General features: G+C 39.2%; 1 protein-coding gene across 2 annotated transcripts in view; it reads left to right on the plus strand.

Moving 5' to 3' along the window:
• Positions 1-17,515, plus strand: part of lrfn2b (leucine rich repeat and fibronectin type III domain containing 2b) — a 70,304-nt gene that overhangs the window by 34,483 nt on the left and 18,306 nt on the right. Inside the window, exon 2 of one of the 2 annotated variants that reach the window (XM_057352076.1) lies at positions 3,464-3,654. The exons of the other annotated variant lie outside the window; for it this stretch is intronic. The gene's annotated coding sequence lies outside the window, so the exon portion shown is untranslated. The remainder of the gene's footprint in view (positions 1-3,463; positions 3,655-17,515) is intronic. 2 annotated transcript variants of the gene reach the window in all.

Genomic DNA, 17,515 nt, shown 5'->3' on the forward strand with positions numbered 1-17,515 from the left:
CTCTGATGGTGTGGATGTGGAGGGGATACCTTAGCTGCTTTAGCGAGCTTTGGATATCGTTCTTCATTTTTTTGCCACCATGTCAGCGGTCCCAAATCAACCTTTGTTTTCTTGGATATCTCGGCCTGATTGATCTTTTTTGGTGCGGGCTCACCCTAGTACTAATGCTGTCATGATTCTGTAGATAAACTTTCTGCCAGATCCAACACTGTGGAGTATGCATCTTCTCGTTCGTCAGTGTCAAGGAATAACAAGCTCTTAAAGCGTGGCTCTAACACGGCAGCTTGTGTATACATGCTGGTCGCGAGATTTCCCGTCAATTCCCATCTCTTGTCAATTTCTTCTGCGAGTGGTATCTTCAGCGCTTTTGTGGTCAGGCTGTCATCATCGCGCAGCACCAAATGGCGTCTCTTCATATTTATGAACATAGGCACTGTTCGCGTTGATCTCGCGTTGTTTCTTTTGATGTCATACACTGACCGAGCTGCGCAGCGCCGTGAAGTTTTAACGCGCATACTGACTGCGTGACATCACGTGAGGTTGTTTTATTTCATTTTCACGACTAACCGACCAATGAAAACGTATTCGACCAAGCCTCCTTCACATCGACTAACGTTTAGTCGACTATAAGGGGATTACTTCATTACAACTGATTCCAGAATGATTTGCTTCATGCCTCCCAGAAGGACGACTGTTGTGGCTAATCTCATTTCGACGACTTCTTGATGTTTTAAAGTTATTTAATACAAGCTGAAATTGAAAGCTGTGCGCTCCTGTCTGAAGAACATGACTGTAGAGCATCACACTGAGAGCTTCTCACGCTCTCTGAATCTGTGAATCTGTAACTGTGATTCTGTCATGCATTGCGGGAGTTTTATTAAAATCAATCACATGACTTCAGGGTATTTTTAGACTTGATTTCCAGAGTTTCTCAGCAAAACTCCAAAAGTTTTACAGTTATTCCTCCATCACGCTGTCATTCGTCTTTCATCACTGCACAGAGAAGCTGATAGCATCAGATCATCTCTGTCTAACTCTTAAAGTGACAGTTCACCAAAAAATATTATAAAATTCTCATCATTTATTCCTCCTCATGTCATTCAAAACCTGTATGCTACTCTTTCTTCTGTGAAACACAAGCGAAGATATTTTGAGAAATGTCATACAATGGAAGTCAATGGGGGTCAGTGTTGCTTGGTTACAGAAATTTCTTAAAATATTCATGCTGTAACGTCCCAGAAAAGACAAGAAATGACATGAGCTCAACCAATCACCTTCTCCCATTATCTAAAAAAAGAGTCTATTGAACTGAATCGTGACATCACGCTATTTTGACTTTAAGAAAGCGTGTGTGACATTTAAATGAAATGTGTCTTATTTTCTACATTTTTCCATTTAGGTGACCCAGTAGATTGAGGCTTTGCTCATCTTCTCAAGCGAGCCGCGTCTCTCTGGCTCCGTGTTGATGTGTTGCGTTCAGAGTTAAACCCCTGAGCTGTCGGAGGGCTGCGATTACCATAGAACTTCCATTTAAGTGTGTCCGTGAGGAATTATAGATGAGAGCAGGGTTCTGAGGATCTCATTGACGTAAGCTTCTAACCTCAACGCTAAATACCTGAACAAAGCTCTGAGACATGAGGAAGTTTTGGAGGTCTCGCAGCATTTATTGACCCAAAAGCTAATCCCCTTCTCTCCGGATCCGAGGTCACTTAAACCGCCGGCGGTTACACAAACAAAACCTCAGCAGTTCTTCTGCTAATATTCACTTTGGAGGTTTTAGCTGGCGGACGGGAGTGTCTTCTTAATGACACAAACTGACAGCAATGCGTTCAGAGAGAATTTGGGTGTTGGTGGTAATACTTTGCCTGTCGGAGTTTGCCAGAAAGTTTGTGGATGGACTTACTGTCAGGGCAAAAGTTGGTCGAGCTGTAAGCTGCTCGTCATTTGCACAAGTCTTGAACACTTCATGACTGCAGTGTGGAGTTCACTCATGACCTGCTGCATTCAAAAAGAGATGAATTTCATCCAAACTGAAGTTCTGTTCATCTGTGAACTCTCCGTCAGCTTCTCACTGAACTGACCGTCCTCCAGAATTCATCATGTGAAGTTTTTCAGTCACTTCATGTAGAAGACAATGTTGCCTGTAGATCTGCTGGTAGAACATTGACTCAAATTTGAAACCAACCATGCAAGCACTTATTTGTGTAATTGAGCTTTTGACGTTGTAGTTACTGAGATCTTGACGGCACTTGTGACTAGCATTGCACTGTGTACCGGTGCTACGGTAGCATCACGATGCTAAAGCTTCAAAATACCACGATACTGCTCTATTTTTTAAACGGTAGTAGTATCGTATTACCATAAGTAATATTGCATTTGCGCAATAACATTCATTTGAACACTTACAGCCTTTTTGCAGCCTTTCTCTCCTAAATGAATCGTTTTTTTGAACGACTCGGACGAGATAATCATTCGGTGATTAACACTTGCTTTGTTCTTGAATAAGTCAGTCATTGGAATGATTCAATGACTCAGTAAAAAATTGCCACCACTTACTGGCCGTTTCACATTTAAAGCAATCCTAACATTTCCCTTTATAAACATTGCTGTGTAAATGAAATTTATCGCACATTTGAATTAGTTCCCACATGAAAAGTGTACTTAAGCATTTACTACAGTAAACTTTACTAAAATAAACTAAAACTAAAATGTTTGAGTCTTACCATAGTAAACATTTAAAGTGTACTACAGTATTTGCTACAATTCATCCAATTACTATAGTTAATCCTTCAAAATGTTGTAGCGTACAGTATAAGGCTATGTTAAGATTTGACTTTTTTGAAGCTGCTAGCGTCTGTTTTACATTATAATCCTATGGAGTAAACCATGTTTTCAAAAAAGTCCTGAGCGCTTTTTTAAACGCCAGCGCCTGCGTCTTTTTCTGCAGCTCAGAGCGTCTTTTGAAGTTTAAAAAAGTTCAACTTTTCTGAAAAGAAAACGCCCTACTTCTAGCACCTTGTTCACAGCTGACCAATGACAAGAAAGAAGCGAGACCTGTCGTTTCTATAACAACATGCAAGGAAGGTGATTGGTCGAGCAGGATCAAACTAGGAAAAATAAAATGGCGGCCGAAACGCCGGTTAAAGCATAGTTTTATATAAATGTAGGTTTAATTTTCACTTTCAATAAATTTTGATTGCATTATTAGCGAGAAATTAGTATTTTCGTTTTAAAATATTTGATACAATGGTTCAGGTCTTACCTCACAGGTAGGTCATTTAGAGTATCCTGGAGAGGAGAGGTCTCTGAGTCCCAACATCTCGACACAGGGGTGCCTCAGGGCTCAGTGCTTGGTCCGTTGCTATTTTCTGTATACATGACATCCCTTGGCTCTGTCATTCAGAAACATGGCTTTTCCTATCACTGCTATGCGGATGATACACAACTCCACCTGTCATTTCAGCCTGACGATCCGACATCTTGCTCTGGATGAAGGACCATCACCTGCAGCTGAACCTTGCTAAAACAGAACTGCTTGTAATCCCGGCCGACACAAAGAGTCATCACAACTTCTCCATTCAACTGGGCTCATCAACCATCACAACCATCTGCGCTCTGCACATGAACGACGTCTTGTGGTGCCATCCCAAAAAGGTAAAAGATCTCTCTCACGTACCTTCTCGGGATCGGTTCCACATTTATGGAATGATCTGCTCGCTGCTACAAGATCAGCAGATTCTGTGGCCATCTTTAAGAACCGTCTGAAACACATCTCTTCTGTCAACACCTGACCGATCAGTTCTGACTTCTATCTCTTTTCTACTCTTTCAAAAAAAAGAGAAAAAAAAAAAGAAAAAAAACCTTAGCTCTGTATACTGTGGTAGGCTATATGAGACCAATTTTCTTTTATTGCACTTATGCTTTTTGTTGTCCTTATGTTGTTCCAATTGCTTCCATTGTTTCCCTCATCTGTGAGTCGCTGTAAATGTAAATGTAATCTGAAGAGGGTAGAGTGAGAAACTGGACAGCAGTGTGATTCTGTGAGAAATGGATCTTTCAGGGTCTCAGAGGTGTGGGACACACCTGTCTTTCAGATTTCAGATGTCACTCTTATTTTCTGTCTCTCCCACACAGATCTGCTCTAACAATCCCATCATTCCAACCTGATGCCAACACAATGTTTTTATTTAAAGCAGCGGTTCTGTCATGATTGACTCGCCTCCGGTCATTCCAAACACGTGTGCTGTTTTTTGTGCTTTTGTGTGTGTGGAAAACAAAGTGAGAAATTTGAAAGAATATATGTTACTCTCATCCTCACACCACCTCACGTGTGTATGACTTGTGTGATTTGATCATTAAATACGTTTAAAATATGAATATCCCTTTCTTGCACTCAGAGCTAAAGAAAGAAAGTCATACATCCGGGAGGACATGTGCATGAGTAAAACGTTTTGGGTGGACCTTTCCCTTTTTTTTCAATGATGGGTTGTTTACAGTGTAAAGGCGACTTCCCAATGAATACAGTCACATTGTGAGAACGTACAGTACCTGTACTGGACCATATTGTTCCAGTGACGTACCAAATAACGTTCCAGTGACACAACTTTGTGATTCCCATTTTCGTCGCAAAAACGTAACATGGATCGTTGTTGGGACATGGTGATTACCTCCAATGGTCTGGTACCTGGACCAGACCATATTCGTCACAACTACATTTCTGGGACGTGACGAGAACGTCCCAATGACCAGACAGGCACGTTGTTAACATCGTTCTAATGTAAACACATGGAGGATTAAATTAGTTTATTTTATTTGACCATTTCAAGATTCAAAAAATGGACGTGGTCAAGTCATGTCACGCTGACCAAATGAAGACTAACTGGGGACGTTTTCAGGACATTGGGTTGTTCATTTAGAAGTAATACTGTACGTCAGGAGAGAAACCCAGCGGCCGGTCTTCTGTTGTGTCACATGACAGGGCTGTTTGTGTATCCTCATGGGAACGCTGTAATTCATCAGCTGTAATTGCTATCAGACACACTCATTGACGTCTGTGCGGGACACCGTGTTGAGGATGAAATGAGACGTGCTAATAGAAAGTAAATTGCCATGTTATTGGTCTTTAAACGGAGAACGTGAATATTGCAGATGATCTAAATCCAGTGACGAACCCGAATGAAGGAAAGGCCAGACAGTGCCATGACGAAAGCCTGACGATGACTGAAAGAACCAAAGCAAAACCTTTGAGTTGATCTGTGTTCATGCCATCTGCTTTGAATAAGAAATGCTTGACGGCTGTTTGTGTTTTGTGTGTTACTTGCCGCTTTAGCAATTTTTGTTGTTAAGAAGGATGACAGCTGTTCATTTTTGTGAACAACCTCTGTTTAAAACAGGAGATGGGTCTGTTCTTCTCGCAGTCTGAAAGAGTGATGTTTGCCCTATGATTAAGTTTTTGTATGGGTTTATTCAGTAGAATCAATGGTTTGGGACTAAACCACCGATTTCACAATAGAAGCATGAAGTTTGTTTGCTAAGTGCTGCTTGTTTCTATTTATCATTCCTCGTCAACTGGTTTTCTCCTTCTGCTGGCCCATTACTGGACAGACTTATTTTTGTGTTTTTCTTGTTGGCCGTGACTGCTCGAAGATGTTAGAATCTTTGAATGTTTCGCAGAAAAATCAACTCTTATTAACTCTTATACTGTAAATAATGATGCCACGCACTATTAAAAATAAAAGTGCTTGAAAGGTTCTTCACAGCGATGCCATAGTGTAGATGTGTCTCAACAGCATTTATTTACCCCTCCAGTTATGTTTGTGGTCAAATTGACCCCAAAGCAACTTTGACATCTACTGAAAAGTATTCTGTTTAGAATTTGAAATCTTTATTCAGCGAGATATAATGTTTATAGGATAACAGAAATATGATGAAAATAATGTTATCAGTTATTTTCACGTTCTGTAACTATGACCTGAATGGTTTTTGGTTCGTTTGGTTTTATTTTTCTAAAGAAGCATCTATCAACTGCTTGGTTACAGAATCAACAAAAAGTTATGTTTTGTCCTGATATTTTATTTTACAATTAAGTTGGGACAGTGTGAGTAAAAAAAGCAAAAAACAATGTAAATTTGCATAAATGAGCGTATATTGAAACATTTGTGGGGTCAGTTTAACCCCACACATTAAACCATTGCTAAAAACTGCACACACAGTAACAGGAGGGTTCAACAGTACGCTGACCTTTAAAGTTAAAAACATTTTTTTAAAGTAAAGCACGAAACAAAACGTCTCAATGACATACTGTAACTCTTACATCTGAAAGTATGGTTTGGTATTTATTCAGATTTCACAAATCAATTACAATTGAATTCAATATTTATTCTTTTGGAATAATTCATAACCAGTTTCTTTGCCAGGTTTTGGCTTTTTCAAGTTCTATAACGGTTATAACAGTTCTGTTGGTTTGGCACCGACTGCATATGAAGACAGATCATGTTTAACTAGACTGAATTCCATGTCAGCTAAATAAAGCATGAATAAAGCTCTCAAAGTTTATTCTCGGGATTTCATGTAAGAATATTGAGATGATTGTAATGCATCATAGAATCAATATTCTATTCAAACTCTGAAGTAAACTTTACAGTATAGTAGAAAATCACTGTAGTGTGGATTGTTTGAATTTTCCTTCATGAAGGAGGTTTTCCGTCTTTGTCATGCGTGTAAGCTGCTTATGGAGCTTATGTCAATAAAACACAGCTAAACCAGTTGACATGTGAACCCAGAGGATGATGCTCTTGCTCTTTCAGAGCTCTGGAGATTTGGTTTACTTCTCAGTTGTGTCTCATTTAAGTATCAACTCTAGTCTTACGTGTTTCTCTTAAATTGCTCAGGAGAAAGTTCTTCTACAATAATGAAATCTCATCCATGTCTGGTTTGTTCTTATGGGATCATGTCTGGGTCATGTGAAGACCATTGACAGGAAACCTTTTCACTTTCAAATGTACTTCGAATAAAACACAATACTCAAATAAAAAGTTAAATCAAAATTCTTATTATAACCTTTTTTCACCTGATGTCACAAAGTCATCTTAAGTTTCAACCAATCGAGTCCCAGTTTTGTTTCAGGAAGGGTGTGGTCTTCTATAAGTGACAGGTCAAACTCTGACACTTTTTTTTTTAATCCAGTCAATTTAAAATGAGGATAATCAATTCTCTGCCTACATATTTTTCTTGAAAATCTCACTTGATTCAATTCCCAAAGTTCAGTGGGTTGCAAATGGAGTTTTACGTCGACATCAGTATTCTCTGCTGGAAGTCCATCACGAAGCAATGAACACGGCACGTACCACACATGCGTTACAAATGAAACGACGAGGAGCACTTGAAATAAAATACGTTTTATAACCTCCAACCCTCAAGTATCTTTCAAGTGTTCTTCTAAGCGTGGCACGTGAGGTTTTCTCATTTGAACCTGTCACCAGAGGACCGAGATGCTAGAGCCCCAGTGCGTGAGAGGAGTGAGCATCGCCTCCCACCATCCGACCGCTGTCCTCAAGACCTCTGATGCCTCCTCTCACTTCTGATCCCAGTCACCTCAGTACACGACAGGCTTAGCACCCGCTCCACACCTGCCCACGGGCCACATGGCAGCTGCGCGCCGGCCAAGAACCTGGCGAGCACGCGCGGTATGCATATCTCCACTGACAAAAGCATCCTGCCATCTGCCAGCGCATATGGAGATCTTTTGAAGCTCAGGCGGGACTCAGAACTTATGAATCAAAGCTTTTGCTGCTTGTATCTCGGGTGCCAATGGATTACTTTCCTCGGGAAGGCGAGAAGGTCTTTAATCTCTGGAGAAGGTTCTATGATAGCGTTCATCTCAATGAGATCATCTCGGCTTGCTTTCTTACGGACATGAGCTTAGCGTAGGGTTTTGTCAAGTCTGATAATATAGTTTTCATATAATGTTCCAACAATCTTAGACTTCACCGCTTCACTTTTTCTTATTACTACACTTTTTTTGCATGTTAAATCCGGTATATACTGTATGTTACACTCCTGTACAAAAAAAGGAATTAACTAAATGTCACGTAGTCTCTGAAAAACTGTAATAGCTGTTACGATAGCCGATTATTCGGAGTGATATGTGGTGCCGATACCGATATATCGGTGAGTCTCTAGTCAAAATCTATCTATGAGGACAACAACATTTGCAATAATTCTAATTTAATTCAACATTGTAAAAAGTGCTACATGAAGAAATTGAGGTTGAAATTTCAATTGGCTTGAGAAAATCATACACATATGGACACTTCTGGAAGTTTATTATCATAAAATATTTGTATAATATACTGCTTCTTTTAAAAGGCACTTGTGTATTTTCTCCGCTAGGTGTAGTTTTGTGTCCTTCCAGTTTTGTTTTTCCCTCTGCCAAACCTTGGCCCCTTGTGCTAGTGGGTTGGATTTGAGACCACCCTACTGAGTTTGACATCTTTGCGCTCTACGGTCTTTGGCGGCCAGACTCTTAAGGCAGAAAATAATGCAAACCCATGAGACCTCCCTGCATGTCTTTGACAGTTGGGTTTGAAAAGTCTTCTGATAGCTTCACAGTGTGAAAGCATTAGGGCATTCATAACTGCGTTCACCTTTCCTGCGGCACCATGCAGAAACACAGCGCCTCGTAATTGCCCCTCCAGCACAGAGCGAGTGAAATGTCTCTCATTTACACCAAACCCTCAAGCTTTCCTGTAATTCAGAAGCACAGCGATTCTCTGGGGTCATCTGGGCAGTTATTTATCCACACGGGCAGAAAGGTGATGCTGGCAGGAGACATGTGATGTGCCGGCGGTGGTCTTAAGAAACTGGGAATTAATGGAAAAATCTTCTCAGCCTCAGATCACACACGCATGAATCGGCCGCAGTCGACGGCCATCTGATTTTGCACACTGGAAATATTTTTTCCGTTTAACCCGAGATGTCTGGGATGTATTCTCAACGATAAGTGCTTTAGAGGGTGGATACTCCACATAGTTTCCGCTGTTTTACCTCGTCTTCTGTATCATGCCATTATTCCATTTCATGTTTATCCTAGTCTGAATATGTGTATAAAGCTGTGGAAAACAATTAAGAGATCATCTCAAAATTATTTGAGTTCTTTCTGAATTGACTATTTCTAGGTATGTGTTCAGGTAAAATGATCGTTTTTGTTTCATTCTGTGAACTACTAACAATATTTCTCCCAAATTTCAAATAAAAAGATTGTTTCTATTTGCACTTATTTGCAGAAAATGAAAACTGGAGAAACAGGTGAAATAACAGAAGAGATGCTCAGTATTTTTTCAGACCTCAAATACTGCAAAGAAACCAAGTTCGGATTCACCTCTAAGCAATATCAACAGTCATATTTCTACACGAAGTTCAAAAGCTATTTTTTTATGTGATAATCTGGATTTTTATGACAGTTTTCATGTGTCTTTCACATTGCTGTTTGTTGACTTTGTCACTCCTGAGGTTTGATTTTCCTCAAATTCAACAGACACTGGACTGAAATGACCACAATACATCTAGAAATGATGATTTAATATTTTTCCACAACTTTACATGTTTAAATACTAATGAAGCAAAACATTCTGTCTGGAAGTTGAGCTGTTTTTACACCAGTATTTCACAGCTGGTTTTGCTTCGGGACCTTTATTTTAGACATCAAGCGTCAACTGAAACCAGTAAGAAATAGCTCATTAAAGATCTATAGGCCGATTCAAAATTTTTATTTTCAATTTCAAAGGAGATGGTCAAAATGTGTAAGTAATACATTTCTGACAGAGCTCAGAGCAGAGCTCGCAATAATCCAACCCTACTGGAAAAATAGCTAAAACCAGCTGGTTAAACTGGTAAGGCAGGCTGGTTTTAAAGGGGCTTTGGCCCCAGCCATCTTAAGAACCATCTTAAACCAGCTAAAACCAGCCAATCTGATCAAGCTTTCACCCTGGTCAAGCTGTTGTTCAGATGGTTTTAGCTGGTCTTCCAGGCAACCAGCTTGGGCCTATGAGAAAAGAGTCAGACGTGTCGTCTGTCATGTGAGTTTGAGAAGAGACGTCAACAATGTGTCAAGCTGAGCTCAGATGTGTCTCGTCTGCAATCAAACATCAATATTATTGACATTTCTCATCACATTTACTCAAATCCAGATGATGTCACCTCTACAATCTACCTTCATTTACACCTCCAGACTCTTCATGCGTTTCTCTTTTTAGTTGATACTTAAATGAAACGCAACTGAAAACTCCATCAAATCTGTGCAAGAGCAACATCTCAGTAACATTTTCTTATGGCCTAATTTCATTTGTTCATATTTACTCATTTCACTAACATGTTTGATCAAAGCTAAAATGCAAGGCTGTGTGCTTTGGTTGATTATTCCCTGGACTGATGGTTTTATCTTTTCTGGATTCTCTGGTTGTTTCTCACACGTGCAGATGGGGCTTGATGTCTTGTTGCTGTTGGAGAGTTGTCGAAACCCATTGAATGAAGAGAATAAGAAGCTGTGAAATATTCAAGCGTCTGTATTGTTTTGCTGAGGGTACGTGTGCGTGTGCGCTCACTCAGAATCTCACATTCAGCTCGGGGAAATGAAGCAGGTCAGAATGAATCAGCTCGGTTTCTCTGATGTGAGCCCATGTGATTGTGGATGTGTTTTTTCTGCCGCCTCAGCACGATGAATGCTTTTGTTTAGGGATATGTGAAGTTAAGTGCCTTGCTGCTGACATCCACACCACATGGAATAGCTTTACGTTTTAAGAACGCGCTAAATCACTGGAAATGGATGTTTACTTTCAGTGCAGAAATCTGTGACGACTTAAAAACATTTTTACCGTGCGATTCTTAAACTACAAACTTCATGAAGCAGTGGTGTGTACGGTTTGTGAGACAAAATTGTGAACTTAATAGCAAGTAAGCAACATCTTTTTGTGCACACTTCAATACATTTGTTGTTCTCTTATATGGTTATCCAAATGTATATTGAGATTGGGAAATAATTTTTGCGTGGAAAGTGAGAAAATCATGCAAAATTAAAATTCATGTTGTTCTCGAATCTGTATTCTTTTATTTGTTTTAGTCAAACACAGAAAGAACAATGTTAGAAGAATCTAAGTGTACATTTACACAACAATGATGTTTTTGAAACGTTTTGTGAACATGACGCGGCAGGCCACTAGCTGGCGATGTTGCATTGTAAAGAAATCCCTATTGACGTTTCATTGGACGCACACGTTGACCCAAAGTCTGCGTTTGGTTATAATATAACCATTTATTTTAGATTTAATTTACATAAATATGAATTCATATTCATATTTTATTGTATAATAATTTATTTAATTAAATAAAAAAACTTCAACTTTGTCTATCGGAAGTTAAGTTTGGGCCACATAACGTTTGTTTATGTTGTCGCTGCTGAAACCGTCTATAGAATGTACACGTGATACACATGACATCATCGATTTGTCATGCCTTTGTGATGATAACGGTATCATTTGCACCCCTTGCACATTGAAACCCATTTTTAGGCGCCCAAAACACTATTGTCGTGTGAAAACGAATGGCTTAAAACGCATGAAAAGTTTTCATTTTTCCGTTGAAAATGGTGTTGTGAGATATCAAAAATATCTGTTCTGAGATCATTTGGGGCAGGCAGCAGCGCTACATTCATTCGGCTGTAATTGATGTCGCCGAGTGGCTGAATTGAGTCTTCGTGCACTTTCTCCACTGGGACGAAGCGCATTAGGAGTCACAGACACACACCTCCACAGTTCACTGGCCGCCTGTGTCTCTCGCTGATAGAAACTGACTGCAGAAATGCTTTTTATTAGTGAAATCGTGGCATTCAGAGCTGCAGTCTATTTGCTTTAATGGCTCAGAGGGTCTAGGGAGATTTTCCTCCATTTTAGATATATTTTTCCATTTGGCTTTCAGAAATATCATTAATTCAAACTAAGAGCTGTGATTGTGAAGATCTTTAAAATACGATTGTCAGCATAGAATAGATTCTGTTATTGCTGTTATATCCAAACGACATATGACAGAAACATGAAACAACAGTAAAGTAATATACTATATATTCTGTATGTAATGCTTTCTCTTGGTCAAATGTTTTGTGTGTGTGTGTGGTTTGTTCTGTTCTGTGCGCAGGTCGATACTGTGTGCATGAAAATACATTGTTTGTTTCATCTATATTTAGCAGAATCAGAAATATTCTTTCTGCTGATCTCTTCAGATGATATTCTATAGAATAATGTTGTTGGACAGAAGTGAAGCTGGTTAGAGATCCGTTCTTAATGCTGGTGACCTGAGATGTTGCGTTAGCTGTGTTTCAGCTGCCCTCGCTGAAATGACTTTACTCAAGGTACAATTGTTTCTGTCCTGAAGAGAAAGTACACGAGCAGATGAATGATGTTCCTCTAGAGAGCCTCTGATAAGATGTCGGAATGCTTTGCTTAAAAATGTACAAGTTCCGGTATTGTGGCATTTGCTGTGTTCTTTAATTCATCAGTGATTATCATTTTTTTTATTGGGTTAATTGAATATTTTTGACCAATCGGTATTTAATTATTTATTTTTCTGTTTTCTACAAAAGATTTGATGATGTAAAATTTGATTAATGCAAATCCTGTTTTGTGTCATCACCACATGTGGCTCTTATTTGACCTCAGGGGTGGATTTAGTGATTTGGGGGCCCTAGGCAAATCCATGTATGGGGGGCCCAACTATGCACCATTTTACTTTGCTGCAACCCTTATTTTTCTTCCTCCTCAAAGCACACAACTTTTCACCAGTCAAAGTGACGGGGAAAACTAAGCTTAATAAACACAGATACTGACTAATTAAAAAATATATAATAATGAATTCCCAAATGAAAAACATGGATAAGTGTCTTAACAAAACAAGTTCTAAAAAAATTGATGAAATGAAAACAAATAAGTTATATAAAGCATTAAATGTATTCAATAAAACAGAAAAGTTGAAAATTTTAATATAAGCCTTTTTTATAAGACTTTTGAGCCCATAAGTAACCAGTCTAACTAAATGAGCAAAGCTCATTCACACCCTACGTTCTCTTGTAGTTCACTGAGCTTTGAACGATTCACTGATCTCTTACATTCTGTGTAAACGAATCGGTTCAAAGGAGTCATTTGTTTGCGAGTCGTTCTGATCGCCATGTGCGTTCATACTGGCAAGATACGCTTGTGTTGCATTTCATCTTCAACTTCAAATCAAAATAATTGTTCTGCCGCACTGCCATTATTAACTACATAACTACGATTAGCGGATTATTGTATTTTATTTGTTAAATTACGAGATGCAAACTTTAGCGTAGCTAGCGGACCAAGCTAACTCTTCAACTGTCAGGAATGCCAATGGCAATATAACCCATGCAATTTTGGCGCTTATGTTCGGCTATTTGTTTCTATGTGGTATTCAGAAACAAGTAAATATGAGACGTGGCGTGAAAATATGAGACATTTGACGTACCTGCAATAACACTACCGTGGTGTACCTTATTACCGAACACCGGCACATGTCTAATCACACTGTAAGTCACTTTGGATATAGACATCTGCCAAATGCATCAAAAATGTAATCCACCGTTTGTAAATAGCTGTTCCCTGTGCAGCTTTGTGAACATCTCTCGAAACAGTAATTCTGTCGGCCATTTCAATTGAGCCATTTTCAAATCGAGGGATTTGTGCGGATATCCAGCCCGACTGTAAATGTAGTGTGGTAGTATTTGTATCGACATTGTTCAACATTTGTCCGCATCTCTTTTTCCTCCCCTTTTATGTAAAGCTGCGTTTAATGTGCTTTCTCAAACTTGGAAAACAAACACGCATGGGGTGGGAACGCGTGGTACTTTATGAATGATGGATGTTGAAATTCTGCAGACATCTGCGGAGCGTTCTGCACTAATGAGTTTTGATTTGGATTATTACGGCGATCCGCCGGCTGAGATGGCGATTATCCGTGCTCTCCTTTTCCGTGTCTAAGTAACATCTGCTCCGAATGTCAGCGATGTGCAGGACGATGACGGAAGTTCACAGAACGAGACGCTATGTTTATGTAAGCCTCAGCTTGTGCGGATCTGCTCATCCATCATGAGCCGAGCGGGACGGCACGCTTTCTGCTAAAGAGAATTGATCAATGTTTTTAACCTCAGACACACGATGAATGTTCAAAGACACATTATTCATCATTAGCGCTGTAACACACCCACTTAAAGACTGAATGACGGCTCACTCGACTGCGCTGGAGATGTTTGTTTGGAGGGTGATTTCTGTGTCCACTGCTGTTTGTCTGTCTGTAAACGCAGCAGCAGGTTGTCAGTGGATCGATGAAGAGCCGTGTGCTGTTAATGATGTTCATCAGCGCATGAAAATAACACTGGGAACCCATCAGAAAAACACACGGAGACTTTCCGCACCCATCCATATACAGGCGTGTCAAATGGTAACTTTACTGGGTTGTAGGGTTGGGCCTAAATTAATTTGTTTATGATTATGGAAAATGCTTTATTTATCGAGCTAGGGCTGCTCGATTATGACAAAAATGATAATCGCAATTATTATGGCTAATATTGAGAACAATTGTTGACTTTGAAAACAACATGTATTTATTGAAATAAAAATAAATAAGCAAATAAAAAGTCATCTCTTTAACAGTGGATTCAACTAAAAAACAAATCAAAACTGGATAAAGTTGAAATAAATAAAAATAAATAATTAATATCTCAAATAAATACAGATCTATTGCATAAAGAGAAATTAAATGCTGTCTGTATGTTGTCCACTGCTTGTGAACACACCGTACATTCAACATATGTGACTACACGTGTCTTAGCCTCGCGGGGACGTGCGCTGTGGATTTATAATGACACAATCCCTGCAAAACATAATATGGCTCAGAAATCATTTTACCTCCGTTGTTTTGTTTTTGTAATTGTTGGAAGCCAAAATTGAAATTGAAATCAATGAGGATTCATTTCACGCCCTACGGTCGCATGTGAACATTGTTTGTTTCCAAGGAAAAAGGTCTGGAAAGTTCATCTTCACTCCAGGAAATTGCATACAGCTGAACAGATCAGATAGGAAAGTCTTTGGATGTTAATGTGCAGTATGCATCAGACGATGAGTGTGCTGTCTGAGGTCTAGACGGAGTCTGTGTCATGGGCGGATGTGCTGTTCTCTTCTGATGTCAGGAACAGGAGTGAGAAGTTCACATGCTGATGAGAAGCACAGTCATGGTAAAGAAGCTTTAGCAGACATATTCTTTAGATTAGTGCCGTCAATCGATTAAAAAAATGAATCGGATTAATCACACATTTTTTCTGTGATTAATCGCACATAACATTAATGTTTTTAAATAAACCTTTACATTCTAATAATTTCACATTTTTCTTTAACAACATTAGTTTATGAATGAAAGCCAACATTCTGATATTAGGACTGCAACTGATGTCTCCATTAAATTGATGATCGTGTCTAACAGGTACGAAATATACAGAAATTGAATTAAGTTCTCAAACACTTTACAGCCTTTAATGCTGAATTCTGAATTAAATACAGAATTAAAGCTACAAAACACATCGAATTGCTCTTTTCTTTAGTTCTTTGATGAACATTAGTGACAGGAGTCACAGCAGCAGGTTTAAGAGCTGACGCTCTACGCAGACCTGACGCCCTTTCCCATTTTCACAACTCTTTACATTCATTTAAGATTTTATTTAACACGTTGAAATCTGTGATTACGAAAATGCAAGACAAAACGGGCTTTCTGGCATAATCTGTTTATGTTCATTCAAGCACGAAAGAGAACTTAATGCCGATGCGCTGTCTGACAGAGATTCACATGACGGTATACGCCAGACCCCACCGCTGTTGGTGTATACATATGTATATAACTGGGCTAAATTGATGAAATATTTATTTATTAAAAAATATATACTCCGTTTGGAAGAAAATATAAAGACCGGACCTCTTGGAACTTTAATTGAACATCCCCAGTGGCGGACTGGCCGTCTGGAGCCGCTGCTCAATGTGGGCCGGCCCACTGTAAGGATATAAAGAAATAATAATCATATTTTCTTTTGCTCACTTGTGATAGTTGTGATTTCTGTGCCCTAGCCACAGTGCTCGTCAATGTCAAAAGGTTGGCCAATCAAACAGGGTTTAGAGAATTCTAGCCAATCAAATTACAGAGGCCAAGCAGAACTTAAACCAGTCAAACTGAAGAAGACTGGAAGACAGAAGTTCAGTAGGTGGGCGCTAACAGAAACCAATGCGAAATCAGTTTGATGACTGTGAAGTAATGAGATATGTGAAGTCAAACATAACAAACGCCAACTGTTTAACAATAAAAAATGATCAACGGTAAGATTTTAGAGATGCAAACTACCTAACTTTTGAGAATTCTGCTGTTTTAAATGAATACTTAGGTGGTTTGTCACATAAACGTGCATTCGATTTAACATGCCTAAAAACATAACTGACAGCATACCGTTTATAGCAGCGGTTGTTAATCCCTGGCCCCGCTCTGCATATTTTGTCAAATTTCATCTTTTAAATCAGGTGTGTAAGAATCGCTGGTTTATACCATTCAAGCCATAAGAAAAGACTGTGCAAGTTCTATGGTGGACTTAATTAACATTGAAGAATTCAATCGATTGCAGAACTATAATCACAGGTAATGAAATGACTATGTTTGGTCAAATTTCTATTTAATTTCTATTTAATTAAATAAGAGAATATTGATAGATTCTCTTAATTAAAATCTTAACCATGCTCAAACCAAAATACTTGACATTTCTGTCACATCACACACTAGAAGATCATTTGAGGATTATCGTACCAGAGGACGCGTGCGCATCACGTGATTTCACCAGAACGCGGATGTACTGTAAATAATGTGATGACGTGGGGACATCTAGTGGTAGGATGGCATTATGTCAACAGGTGGTCCTGCGGGATGTTTTGTTTCTGGTAACAGTTAAATAAAGCAGCAGCTCGTGTTCACTATGTAAAATACAGAACACAATATACATTGCGAAGCGACAACTTTAAGGACGCATTATAGAGGTATTTGTCATAATTTGCCATATTTAAACAAACTGTTATAATCTGCATCTCCGCAATCCAACGCACTGCGTTTACATTTTTACTGTTCTGTCAGTCACTCTGTCATCTTGCAGTCTTGTCTCTCATTGGTTGTTGTAAAAGTACCAACGTCATGATCCCGAATTAAAATCCTAAATATCAAACATGTTTGATATGATCGGGCCAGCCCCCATTTTTGTCAGAGCAGGTCGGGAGGTGTAAGATTTGATCTGTAAATGCCTCACATTACATGACGATCTGTATGGAGGCCATGTATAAGATTGTTTCAGTGATTCTCGGGAGGGGGAGATCGGGCTAAAATCTGGCCCTAGTATCCTGTAGTCAGTGCCAGGCTTTAGACTTCAAACAGGGTA

The sequence above is a fragment of the Triplophysa rosa genome, linkage group LG15, assembly GCF_024868665.1.
Source record: "Triplophysa rosa linkage group LG15, Trosa_1v2, whole genome shotgun sequence".
Taxonomy (NCBI): domain Eukaryota; kingdom Metazoa; phylum Chordata; class Actinopteri; order Cypriniformes; family Nemacheilidae; genus Triplophysa; species Triplophysa rosa.